Source organism: Pinus tabuliformis, chromosome 1_1 (genome assembly GCF_031772625.1).
Source record: "Pinus tabuliformis cultivar Carrire ecotype Pingquan chromosome 1_1, CPIR1, whole genome shotgun sequence".
Classification (NCBI taxonomy): Eukaryota; Viridiplantae; Streptophyta; class Pinopsida; order Pinales; family Pinaceae; genus Pinus; species Pinus tabuliformis.
Genome location: NC_142297.1, coordinates 398344733 through 398356752, shown reverse-complemented (window position 1 = coordinate 398356752; position 12020 = coordinate 398344733).

Below are 12020 nucleotides of genomic sequence, written 5' to 3'. Positions count from 1 at the left end.
TTAAGGCAGAAGTTGAAAAACTCCTCCATGCTGGTTTCATCTACCCGGTTCCTCTAACCGATTGGGTATCGAATATTGTCCCTGTTATGAAGAAACAAGGAACAATACGAGTGTGCGTCGATTATAGGGATGTAAATCAAGCTTGTCCAAAGGACAACTACCCTACACCCTTCATCGACCAGATAATTGATGAATGCGCCGGATGTGAAATCTTTTCGTTTATGGACGGATTTTCCGGGTATAATCAAATTAATATCCGCCCACAGGACCAGTCAAAGACTGCATTTATTTGTCCGTGGGGCACCTTCGCTTATCGAAAATTACCCTTTGGTTTAAAGAACGCAGGGGCGACGTTTCAGAGAGCAATGAATTATGCTTTCCATGACATCAAGAACATCGTTCAACCTTATCTCGACGATCTTCCGGCTCATTCGCAAAAGCGGACTGATCATCCGCATCATTTAAGAGCAATATTTCTACGTTGCCGACACTACAAGATAAGACTCAATCCGCACAAATGTGTGTTTTGCGTCGGTTCTGGTCGTTTACTTGGCTTTATAGTCTCCAAGGATGGGATTCGTCTCGACCCTTGCAAGGTGCAGGCAATCATTAATTTGCCTCCACCTTCGAACTTGCTTCAGATTCAGAAACTCCAAGGGAAAGCAAACTTTCTGAGGAGGTTCATTCCAAATTACGCAGAACTTGCTAAAGGTTATACCCGTCTCCTGAAAAAGGATGTACCTTTCGTCTGGGACCAGGTTGCACAAGCTTCCTTTGATGCTTTGAAAGAAGCGCTAGTCAAAGCATCATTAATGTACGCCCCAGACTATCTAAGGGATTTTAACCTGTATCTGGCTGCAGCAGATACGACCATTGCGATGGTTTTAGTTCAAGAAGTCGATGGAATTGAACACCCTATATATTATTTAAGTAAAAACTTAAATGATACGGAAAGTAGATATTCTCATGTTGAAAAGCTAGCATTAGCAGCTGTTCAAGCGATTCAAAGATTTCGGCATTATGTCCTCTTTAGGAAGACCACTGTATTGTCAGATTGCAACCCCATGACTTATATACTGTCGCGACAGTTGCTTGGGGGCAAATATTCAAAGTGGATAGCTATCCTTCAAGAGTTTGATCTGGAATTTGTGAAATCCAAATCAAAGAAAGCTTTAGTTTTCGCAGAATTATTATGCGATCTCCCGTCATCGTACAACGATGAAACGTCCAAAGAATCGATCGTGGACGAAAGTTTGTTTCTGATATCAGCAAGTGATGAGTGGTATGGAGATATAATAGTTTATCTCCAAACCCAAAAGTTTCGGCCAGACACCTCTCACTCAGAACAAAAACGCATTCGATACCAAGCAAAAGACTACATGATCGTCGGTGATACGCTTTACCGTCGTGGTGTCGATACGGTCCTGAGAAGGTGTCTAACCCATGAGGAGGCCGAAAAAGCCCTGAATGAATGTCATTCAGGCACCTGTGGGGGGCATCAATCTGGATATGCTACAGCACAAAGAATCTTACGAGCAGGATACTTCTGGCCAACCATGTTCAAAGATTGCATAACCGCAGTTAGAAGTTGCCATGCATGTCAGATTTTTGATAGCAAAACCAGAAGACCCCCCGCTCCTTTACAGCCAATAATAGCTGTGGGGCCTTTCGCCAAGTGGGGCATCGATTTCATGCAATGTAACCCCACCTCGACCGGGGGGCATGGGTATATTATAGTCGCAGTTGACTATTTTACCAAATGGGCCGAGGCGATGCCTACATTGGATAACACTGGTGAAACAACAGCCCTATTCTTTTTTAATCATGTAGTCGCCAGATTCGGCGTACCACAGGCCATAGTAACAGATCATGGATCGCATTTTCGCAATCACATGATGGTTGAATTAACTGCCAAACTAGGATTGTCTCACGACAGCTCTACTCCGTACTATCCGCAAGCTAACGGACAAGTTGAAGCGATCAACAAGGTCCTGAAGCGCATGCTGCAAAGGATGGTGGGGGTTCACAAAAGAAGATGGCATTTGATCCTGTACTCGGCTTTGTGGGCCTACCGAACATCGGTAAGGAATGCCACTGGGTTCACACCGTTTCAACTGGTGTATGGCCTGGAAGCGATCCTACCAATCCAGTGCGAAATTTCGTCCCTTAAACTCGCAATTGATCTCCTCCCCGGAACCTCAGAAGAAGAAGCTCGTTTCTTGGAGTTAATCCAGTTGGATGAAACCCGTCGTGATGCCGCCTTGGCCAACGAAGCCCATAAGAAACGAGTCAAAGCGCAGTTCGACAAAAATGTCAAACCCCGTGTCTTCTCGGAAGGTGATTTGGTCTTGCTTTATGACCAAGAATCCGATAAATTGGGAGCTGGGAAATTCAAGTCCTTATGGATGGGCCCTTATATTGTTAAAAGTGTGTTAGCAAAAGGTGCCTACGAGTTGGTAGATTATGACGGAATTCCACTGGCGCAACCCCGCAACGGGTTGTACCTTAAGCGTTACTATGCCTAATAGTAACCTGTATGCTTTTGTTACATTTTTGTTTTCGCTAAAGCGTTTGTTCCGGTTTAAGTAATCCGCTTTTTACACTTATTGCAGATGTCAAATCCATTGGAACCATGGGTTGGATATGCTGACGGAGCGAGTCGTAGTTCGAGGAACCTATCCTCAGCAGCATGGGCCATTTTTAACCCAAGCGGCGAGTTAATGAGTTTCAGGGGGGTATGTATTGGTCAATCAACAAATAATATCGCTGAGTATAGCGCGTTGATAGAGCTCCTCTCTGATGCCATCACCCATGGCATACGCCGGCTAGTCGTCAGGCTAGACTCACAGCTCGTGGTACTACAGCTCAATGGTACCTACTCTGTCCGAAATCCAGCTATTTATCGCAAGTTCCTAAGAGTTAAAATCTTGGAAAGACAGTTTGATTTTATCCAATATCAACACATTTCCAGAAACTTAAACACATTAACCGACTCATTAGCAAACTATGTGTTAGATAGACATTTGCAAATTTGATAAAAAGAGAAGCATCATCGATGTTTCATACATGGATCACATAAAAACTGGAATAAACCCCGAAAATCAAAAATATATATAACTGTTTACGGTTTACATATAATGTTCTGTAACCAAGACAAAATCGGTCATACGACCCCAAAACTCAAAAATGGCTGGGGGGCACCCTAGCCTAGTGATGCTCATGATAACATGCCACGGCCTGTGCGATCATGCGCAGAAGACGAGACCATCGTCTAGGAACACCAGCAGTATGTCGCTGCAATCGCAGAGGCAACTCGTCAATCCGTACATCCGGAATCCCAAAGGTAAGACCCTCGACCTGTTCCTGCACAGCTGCAAGAGTCTCGGCCAAGTCAAGGTCACGGAGAATAGCTCTCCCTGGAGCCTCCCCTGCTGGGGCAGCGGCCGGAACTCCCGGACGAACTGCTGGACGGACGGGGCCCACATCTGCATGCACACATGAGTTTGATTAGAGTCTTGATAGAGTAAAGCACAAGGACATTATAAATAAAAAACAGTAAACAGTGATAAGGTCAAAATATTTACCAAGATCACCCCACTGCTCGCCATCCGGTAGTACCAAATCCGGATCACCTCGGAAATCCATGCCAATATATGGATACTCGGAAAAAGCCATATCCTGCCGCTCGAACCACCTAAAGAAGGCATCAGTAAAAGTAATCCGAGATTGACCTGCATGTCTAGCCATGTGGTCAACCCACCTCTGCATGCGTGGCTCAGTAGGAGATGGCAAGTCGAGGACAATGTACTGAGGTTGCATCAGGGGTATCTTCTCCAAAGCGAAGGCAGTCAAAACTGAACCAAAGCCAAAATTCTTCAGTCTCCTGTCCTTTACTTTGGTCAACTGGTTTTTCATCTGAACCAGTACTGCATCACACCAGTTAAAAACTTTCGGCTGAAGACACTCCAGGGCGTGCTGCACATATGACCTGTTGGCAACATGAGGGGATGCACTACCGGCCATCCTACAAATCGTGTACAGAATAGACCTGAGAGACCTGTCAGTGACATCACAGATAGAAATCTTGCCGTCTCTGCTCGGCTGGGATCCCTCCCTGCAATACTGACGGATATAATCTTTCACGGAATCACTCCCTCGGGCCGAACCGGACAAGGAAATGGGGGCACCCCGCCTTGACAACCCAGTCAAGAAGTAAATGTCCACTATGGTCAAAGGGATGGACTTGCCCCTAATCTGGAACACTTGGTTAACAGGATCCCAAGCATCAAGCAGGTACTGCAGTAAACGTATCTGTGCCCTCATGCTAGATATGCGGAAGAATTTTAGCAAGCCACAGTTCCGCAACGCGCTCACAGTAACAGGATCATGGAGGGCAATCATGTCCTCCTCTTCATGCTCTCGTTCTCGCCACGTAAGAGTCATTCTGCTCCAATAAACTCTGCAAAACAAACAAGAGGAGGAGTAAGATCCCTGACTGAGTAAAGAAAATGGCAAAAATCTCATAAAAATTGTGCAACCAAGATGTTTTCTGCGCCCAACGCAGGTAGGGAAGGGTCTCACCTGCGTTGGGAGACAAACTGCCTTTGAAAAGAGAACCCCAACGCAGGTTTCGATATGGGGCACCTGCGCTGATGGCAGAGCGCCCTAGAGAAACCCCAGGGGCTCATGGGGGCAGGAAAACAAGCATAAAACTGAGAAATAAGACCATGAAAAGATAGAGCTAGGGTTTAGCTCCTACCTGGTGGAAACGGCGCTGAAAATCGTCCACAGAATCTCCCGAAATCAGCTGGTGAAAAATCGAGAGGAAGAGGCACCTCCAAAGCTCCAACAAACCAAATGCACATGAAATGGTAAAATGAGAGGTAAAAACATCTTTTAATTGCTTTTTACGTAGTTCAAAGTGAAATATTAGTATTTTTACTTCATGTTATCCATTTCTAACAAGTTTGTTGCAGCAATTGATGAAACAGTACTATCTCTGGAAAAGAAAAACTAGTCATGGTAAAATATGAATTTGACCTTATCAAACGAGCAGTTTTGGCAAAGTTCATGCTCGTTAAAAAATAAACGCAAGATCCGAGCAGTTTTAATGCGGAAATTCATGCTCGTTAAAAAATAAACATAAGCTAGTGAGCAGGCTTCCCCCAGAGTTCAAGCTCATCCAGAAAAAATGAACCGGTAAATAACCATTTGAGACCGTAAATTCATCAGCCATAAAAGCCTTGGTCGTGTTTGTGCACCGTCACCTCCACTTTTCATTTGGCCGATCATTCACATCCACTTGATTGTTTACCTATTTTGAGGAACAGCTGCGAAGAGTGATTTCACTTAGCCATCCTTGTAATACTGCCGTGATTGGAAAATTCCAACCTGTACCTGGAATCTGCTGCTATCCCTGTTTATCACTCGTTCCTCAAAATACGAGTCTTCTTTGAGCTCTTTTCACTGACTCGTAAAAAATGAAAAGTTTGCCGAGTTTTGGCCTTCCAGCTCGTTAAAAGGACCGGAAGAGCTATCCCTCCTCTAGATTTTAATCTTTTTGGACCTGAGGGATTATTGCACAAAAAGATCGAGCGCTTGTCTAGTTCGGCTCGATAAAGATATCGAACATTCATCCCTTCTGTATTGTTTTATACTTTTTCGGACTTAAGGGATTAGATGACGAAAAAGGACCCCTGGAGTCCACTTTATGTACCCTTTTCAGACTCTCTAAAAATGAAAAGGACCGAGTTGTCTTTGTCGCTGGGCTCGTTAAAAATATTAGATAGCGACAAACTTGTCTTTAGACGAGAACGAGTTTCCCTATCGCTAGGCTCGTTAAAACATAGCGATGGGCTTGCCCGAAGGGCAGGTTATAGAACAAGCATATGTTATCCTCCTCAAGCTTGACAAAAATAAAGAGGTACTGGTCAGAAATGACTGGGGAAAAATTGGGAGAACCTCAAAGCTTAATGGTAGCAAGTCGCTCTTGAACATGACACTTTTGCCTCCGTAAATATCGGGTTGGGTTATTATCATTCACCGGTCCCTTCACCATGGTCTCGCCATACCATCCATACATGGGGTAATGCTACCGATCCATCACATCAGTGTCGTTATATGTTCAAGAGATGTCATTCAGAAAGTGTCAACTGGGTCCCATCCACTACCATACATCATCTTTCATCCTTCCATGACCGCCACCCTGAATCATATTTCACAGATCGTTTTCACCATCATCACTAGCTCCGTTCCGTGTCACTGATGTGGGATTCATTAAGGCCCTCCTTTGACGGATCACTTCTTGTCGACATCAGCTCATTATCCAAGAAGTTGATCTAGGAACACCCCCTCAGTACTTTGAAGCTTGCATGCCTCAATGGCAAGTTTCTCACTCCCGGCGATAGGTATACATTAATGACCTTCGACCAGGAGACTTTGCGTGGTGTTCGACGTCAGATCCTATATTCACACCACGTGAATTGTGCTGCAGTACCTTGAGGGTCATCATCATTATCGGTGATTCCTCTCGCGCTTGTTAACAGTTTACATTATTGACTGGTAATCAAGCGATGTCTTTCCATGTTCGACTTCAGGAAATTCTCACATGGATCGACTTGTACTAGAGTGAAGATCGGACAAGTTTGAAGACCCCGGATCTAGTTTCATCCATCCGGGCTGCGATATATATTCAGGAGATAAAAACATAGACATGTGCAGCAGATGATCATCCTACTAAAAGGATGATAATTAAAAGCAGAGAATTATCAGTCTATTATCAAACGATCGTCTGTCTATGTACAGCAAATGTATTTATAAAGCTGAGCATGGGAAATGCCCGCATCAGCTAGATCATGAAAAGAAAGTATGAAAAGATAATGTATTGTATTGTATTTTGTTACAGGTCACCTCCCGGCGATTGAATGAACTTCGGATCCTCCTAATAAAGCATTTCACCCGATAAACGACCTCATACTTTAGGGGGCAACTGTTATAGACATTTTTGTGCCTTACAGCATGGAGCATGAAATGTCAATAATCTGAGGGATCCAAAGTCCCTAAACATGTTGTTCTTACCCTTAGAGGAACAAGGTCAGCAAACCACAGCACTACAAATCAGTTCTTCACTGAAAAACACTCAAAAACAGGTCAGTTTTGGATCAAAGCAGCTGCTCCACTAAGCATCTGCGCTGAATGTCAAAAGCTCTATGGTGTACCTGCGCTGCATTGCAAGTGCAACAAAGGCTACCTGCGCTGGGCGTACTTCGACATGTGGAGGAATCTTTCTCTCAATGTGCCAATGCCCAGGAAGCTTCCAAAAAGACACTTGATCATAAGATTCGCCTAATGATGAGTTAAGAGCTTCTGAAACTCCAAGTGGAAGATAGAAACTCCGAGTGAAGAACTGAAGAACAACTGGAGTTGAAGAGGACAACAAGTCACACATCAAGCTCACTTATCTTCACTCCAAAACTCTATATAAGGATCTCATCCCATGGGATCTGGAGGGGGGAATTTAGCGCGAAGAATTGCTGTTGGTTTACAGTTGAGAGTATTGGGTGATTGCTTGAGGGAGGTGAAGAAGAGATTTCTCTCCGTCGGGAAGGTGATGCTGGATTGGACCTTTCATGGTTGTATCACCGCCTGAACCTTACTTCCATATATTAATAAAGCATTTGAGGTTCTTCTATTCGCATGTGTTTCAATGGTGTATTGTCTTACTTGCGTCTTTGATTTATGCTAATCCTTGAATCGATTATGAATGCATGCTTCTTGTAGTTTCCTTTTCTTGTCTTATTTGCAGGATCTCGTGCAGCTGGGCCCGTGAGAAGACTTGGAGCTGGGAGCAAGCGGCAAACAAAGGAGATTGGATCGACCATTTGCGCAAGACATCGGTAAGTGGATCTCTCCTTTTTATCTCTTGCATGTCATAAAGAAGAAACTTTAGATAGCTTTGCTTTCAGCTGTTGCTAAGGAACTGTCACCCTTAGAGTGGGTTAGGGTCATTCTGAGTTGGATACTTTCCCCCACAACAAGAGGCCCACAAGAAACTGTCCTGGACTATTGCACTAGATTCAATACTATCTATAATGCCATACCTCAAAACCTTAGACCTCCACCTGATTTAGCGTTGATTAAATTCCCTGATGGCTTTGATGCTGATATGGCATATCAACTGAGAGAAAGAGCCCCTGCAACTCTAGCAGACATGCAAAACATAGCTGTTAGTGTAGAGGCAAATCTAATTGCCAAAAGAAACCGGGCCAGAATTGAAAGGAGGACTACTTTCAAAGAAGAACCTTCGTCATTTGAGCAAAAGCTAGATGCAATCATCAAAGGGATGGATAGACTTGGAGACAGGGTAGAAACCATAGAAAGAAAATCATCATGGGAAGGTCAAACAAGCAATATTAGAAACCCAAACTTCAGAAAGAATCAAAATCCTAATATTGGTAGGACTGATCCTAACCAGCATGTCAGACCTCCTTTCCAAGAAAATTATGCTGAGACATCTACTTCTAATGAGCAAACAGATGACACCCACATCAATTTGATGGGTTTGAACAATGAACAGCAAGTTTTCCTGACTCAAGAAGATCAGGAAGAAGATGAAGTAAAGCAATTTCAAACAAAATCAGGTGAGTCTTTTAACTTTAAGCAAGGATATGATACATCTGTTTTTGAAGTTCATAAACAGTACAAACTAAGAAGTAGAACCATAAATATGTCACAGCCTAAAAAAGTAAAAGATGGCCAGCAATCTAAGAAAGCTACCATTTCAGAATCCAATGACAAATCTGATCCTATCACTAATGAAGTCACAGTGGAGGATATCACTGAAACATACGCCTCAAATCAACAGCCATCAGTTGCACTTCCTTTACATACCAATTCGAACAACCCTCCTCAAAAGATGGGTAAAAAGGACAAACCCCAAAATCAGACACAGAACCAAGAGGAACCCTCTAAAAGGTCAAATGACAAAGAAAAAATGGTCAACCAGAATGCTAAAATTCAAACTGAAAAACCTTTTGACTTTGAGTCTGAAATTGGCAAATTGAAAATAGCCATACCCCTTGCTGAATTATCCAAACATGACATTTACAAACAACAAATCAAAAATTCCCTTCAATTGACAAACAATAAATATGATGTTAATGTGTTGGATGATACCCCATAATTAATTTTTGGCCGTGAGGTTGATGGAAAAACAGCAGGTAATGGAATTTTACCTTTTTATGTCAACCTGCATATCCATGACAAGATACTACACAATGCCATGTTTGATTCTGGGGCATCCCATAACCTTATGCCCAAATCTATGATGGAGAGACTGAATTTAGACATAACAAGGCCATACAAGGACCTATTTTCATTTGACTCCAGCCAAGTTAAGTGTTTAGGTTTGATAAAGGATTTATGTGTTTCCTTGGTTCAATATCCAAATAAAACAATTTTAATGGATGTGGTGGTTGCTGATATCCCACCAAAGTATGGAATGTTATTATCAAGATCATGGGGTGCTAAACTTCAAGGCTCCCTTCAATTAGACATGTCCTATGCCACCATCTCTGTCTTTGGGCAACCAAAGAGACTATACAGAGAAACACTCATGAAATACATGGTCAGCAGTGAAGAAAAACCTCAAAACTTTCCCATATATGTTGTCCATTCTGACATAGACTCCTATATTCTCTTCAATGATAATACAGGTCCTACAAATGATGATGAAACCAAGACACTCAAGCAAGATCAACATATAAATGAACAAACTGCTGCTCTAGAAATAATGGTTGAACAATCAATAAACAAAATTGCTCAAGAAGAAAAACCAAGTGTAAGCCAAGATCTCAAGCTATTGAGGCCAAGTCCCATAATAGTTGACAATTCTTCCCTTAACCGAGAAGTCCTCTGGTTTCTTGAATTTGATGGGTCGGTCAACAAATTAGGGGCAGGAGCAGGGGTTTGGATACATAATAAACAAAACAGTCATGCAGAGGGCCGAGCCTATAGGTTAAACTTCAGGTGCACCAACAATATGGCAGAATATGAAGCTCTTTTACTAGGCCTCAAACTAGTAAAATCCTTACAAGCCACAAAAGTTTCAATCCTAGGAGACTCAGACCTAATTATCCAACAAGTAAAGGGGAATTTTGTCACCAATGACAAAAGACTGAGATCTTATAGGTCTGCTGCTGCTGAAATACTAAATTCCTTCACTGAATTTCAAATTACCAAAATTTCTAGAACCCATAATCTTCATGCTCATAGTTTGGCCACATTTGCAAGCACTTGTAAACTACCTTTTGAACCCAAGCATTTCTTTACAGCTGAGATAAAACACAGACCTTCTGTCCCAAACAATGTCGAGGATTGGCAAGTGTTTGAGGATGATACACAAATAAATAATTTCTTGACTTTGCAGCAAGAATTTTCGGGACTAAACATTGATACAGAGGCTGCAAGTGATTCACAAACACTAGGTGAACAGCACCAAACAAATATTTCACCCAAAACAGCAAACCAAATGCTACATCCAACAATTTTTAACAAAGAAAACATACAAGAACTTAAACAAATCAGCTGTGAGGAAATAGCTGATGCTGAAGCTGAAGTTATACAATTGAAAGACAATTTTCTTCCAACAGGCCTCACTCCTCTGGAAGACATTTTTGACTCAAATGATATTCTTAGGAAGCCAAAAATGCAGCCCCTCAATGCTGCCATAGAAGAATGTAACATTGGAACTGTTGAACAACCCAAAATAATAAAATTGTCTGCTTCCTTACCTCCTGACCAAAAGCCCAAATATGTTGACCTTTTCAAAGAATTCCAAGATGTCTTTGCATAGAGCTATGAGGATTTGAAATCATATGACACCTCTGTCATTCAACATACTATCCCCCTCAAGCCAAATCAAAAACCCTTTAAACAAAAATTGAGGAGAATCAATCCTATGCTTCTCCCATTAATGGAGCAAGAGGTACAAAAAATGTTTAAAGCTGGCATCATAGCACCAATCAGGTTCTCTGATTGGATTTCAAATTTGGTCCCTACAAGAAAGAAAACTGGTGAAATAAGGCTTTGTGTTGATCTAAGGAACTTGAATCAAGCGTCCCTAAAAGATAATTACCCCTTATCCAATATGGATCACATCTTGCAAAGAGTAGTGGGGGCCTCAAGAATTTCTTTACTTGATGGATTCTCAGGTTTCAACCAGATCCTAGTTCACCCTGATGATCAGGACAAAACAACATTCACAACCCCATGGGGAACCTTCAAATATGTCAAAATGCCTTTTGGGTTGAAAAATGCAGGAGCTACCTTTCAAAGAGCAATGGATATTGCTTTTGCCAAAGAGATTCATGATTTCCTTGTGTGGTTTACCTAGATGACCTTACACCATTTTCAAAATCTGACCCTGAACATTTGAGACATCTAAGGCAAATATTCATAACTTGTAGGAAATATGGAATTTCCTTAAATCCCAAGAAATCCCTGTTTGGTTTGGAAGAAGGCAAGTTATTGGGTCATATTATTTCAAAGCATGGTATTAGAATTGATCCAGACAGAATACAGGCCATCCTACAAATGCCTCATCCAAGAAATGTAAAAGAATTGCAAGCCTTCTTGGGTAAGATCAACTTCCTGAGGAGATTTATCCCAAACTTGGCAGAATTGATCAGATTGCTTAATAACATGCTTAAAAAGGATTCTAAGGTAAAGTGGATTGTGGAAGAAAATCAGGCGTTTGAAGGAATCAAACTAGACCTCACCCAAACCGCAGTCCTGACAAACCCTCAATTTGATAGAGACTTCATTATATTTTCCTTTGCCTCCCAACACACCATTGCTGTTGTCTTGTTACAAAAAGATGATCAGGGGAATGAAAAACCTATTGCTTTCTTTAGCAGAGCACTAAGAGATGCACCTCTCAAATACCAGATCATGGAAAAACAAGCTTATGCTTTAGTACCATTAAAGATTTCAGCATTTACATCCTATACTCTCATGTCATT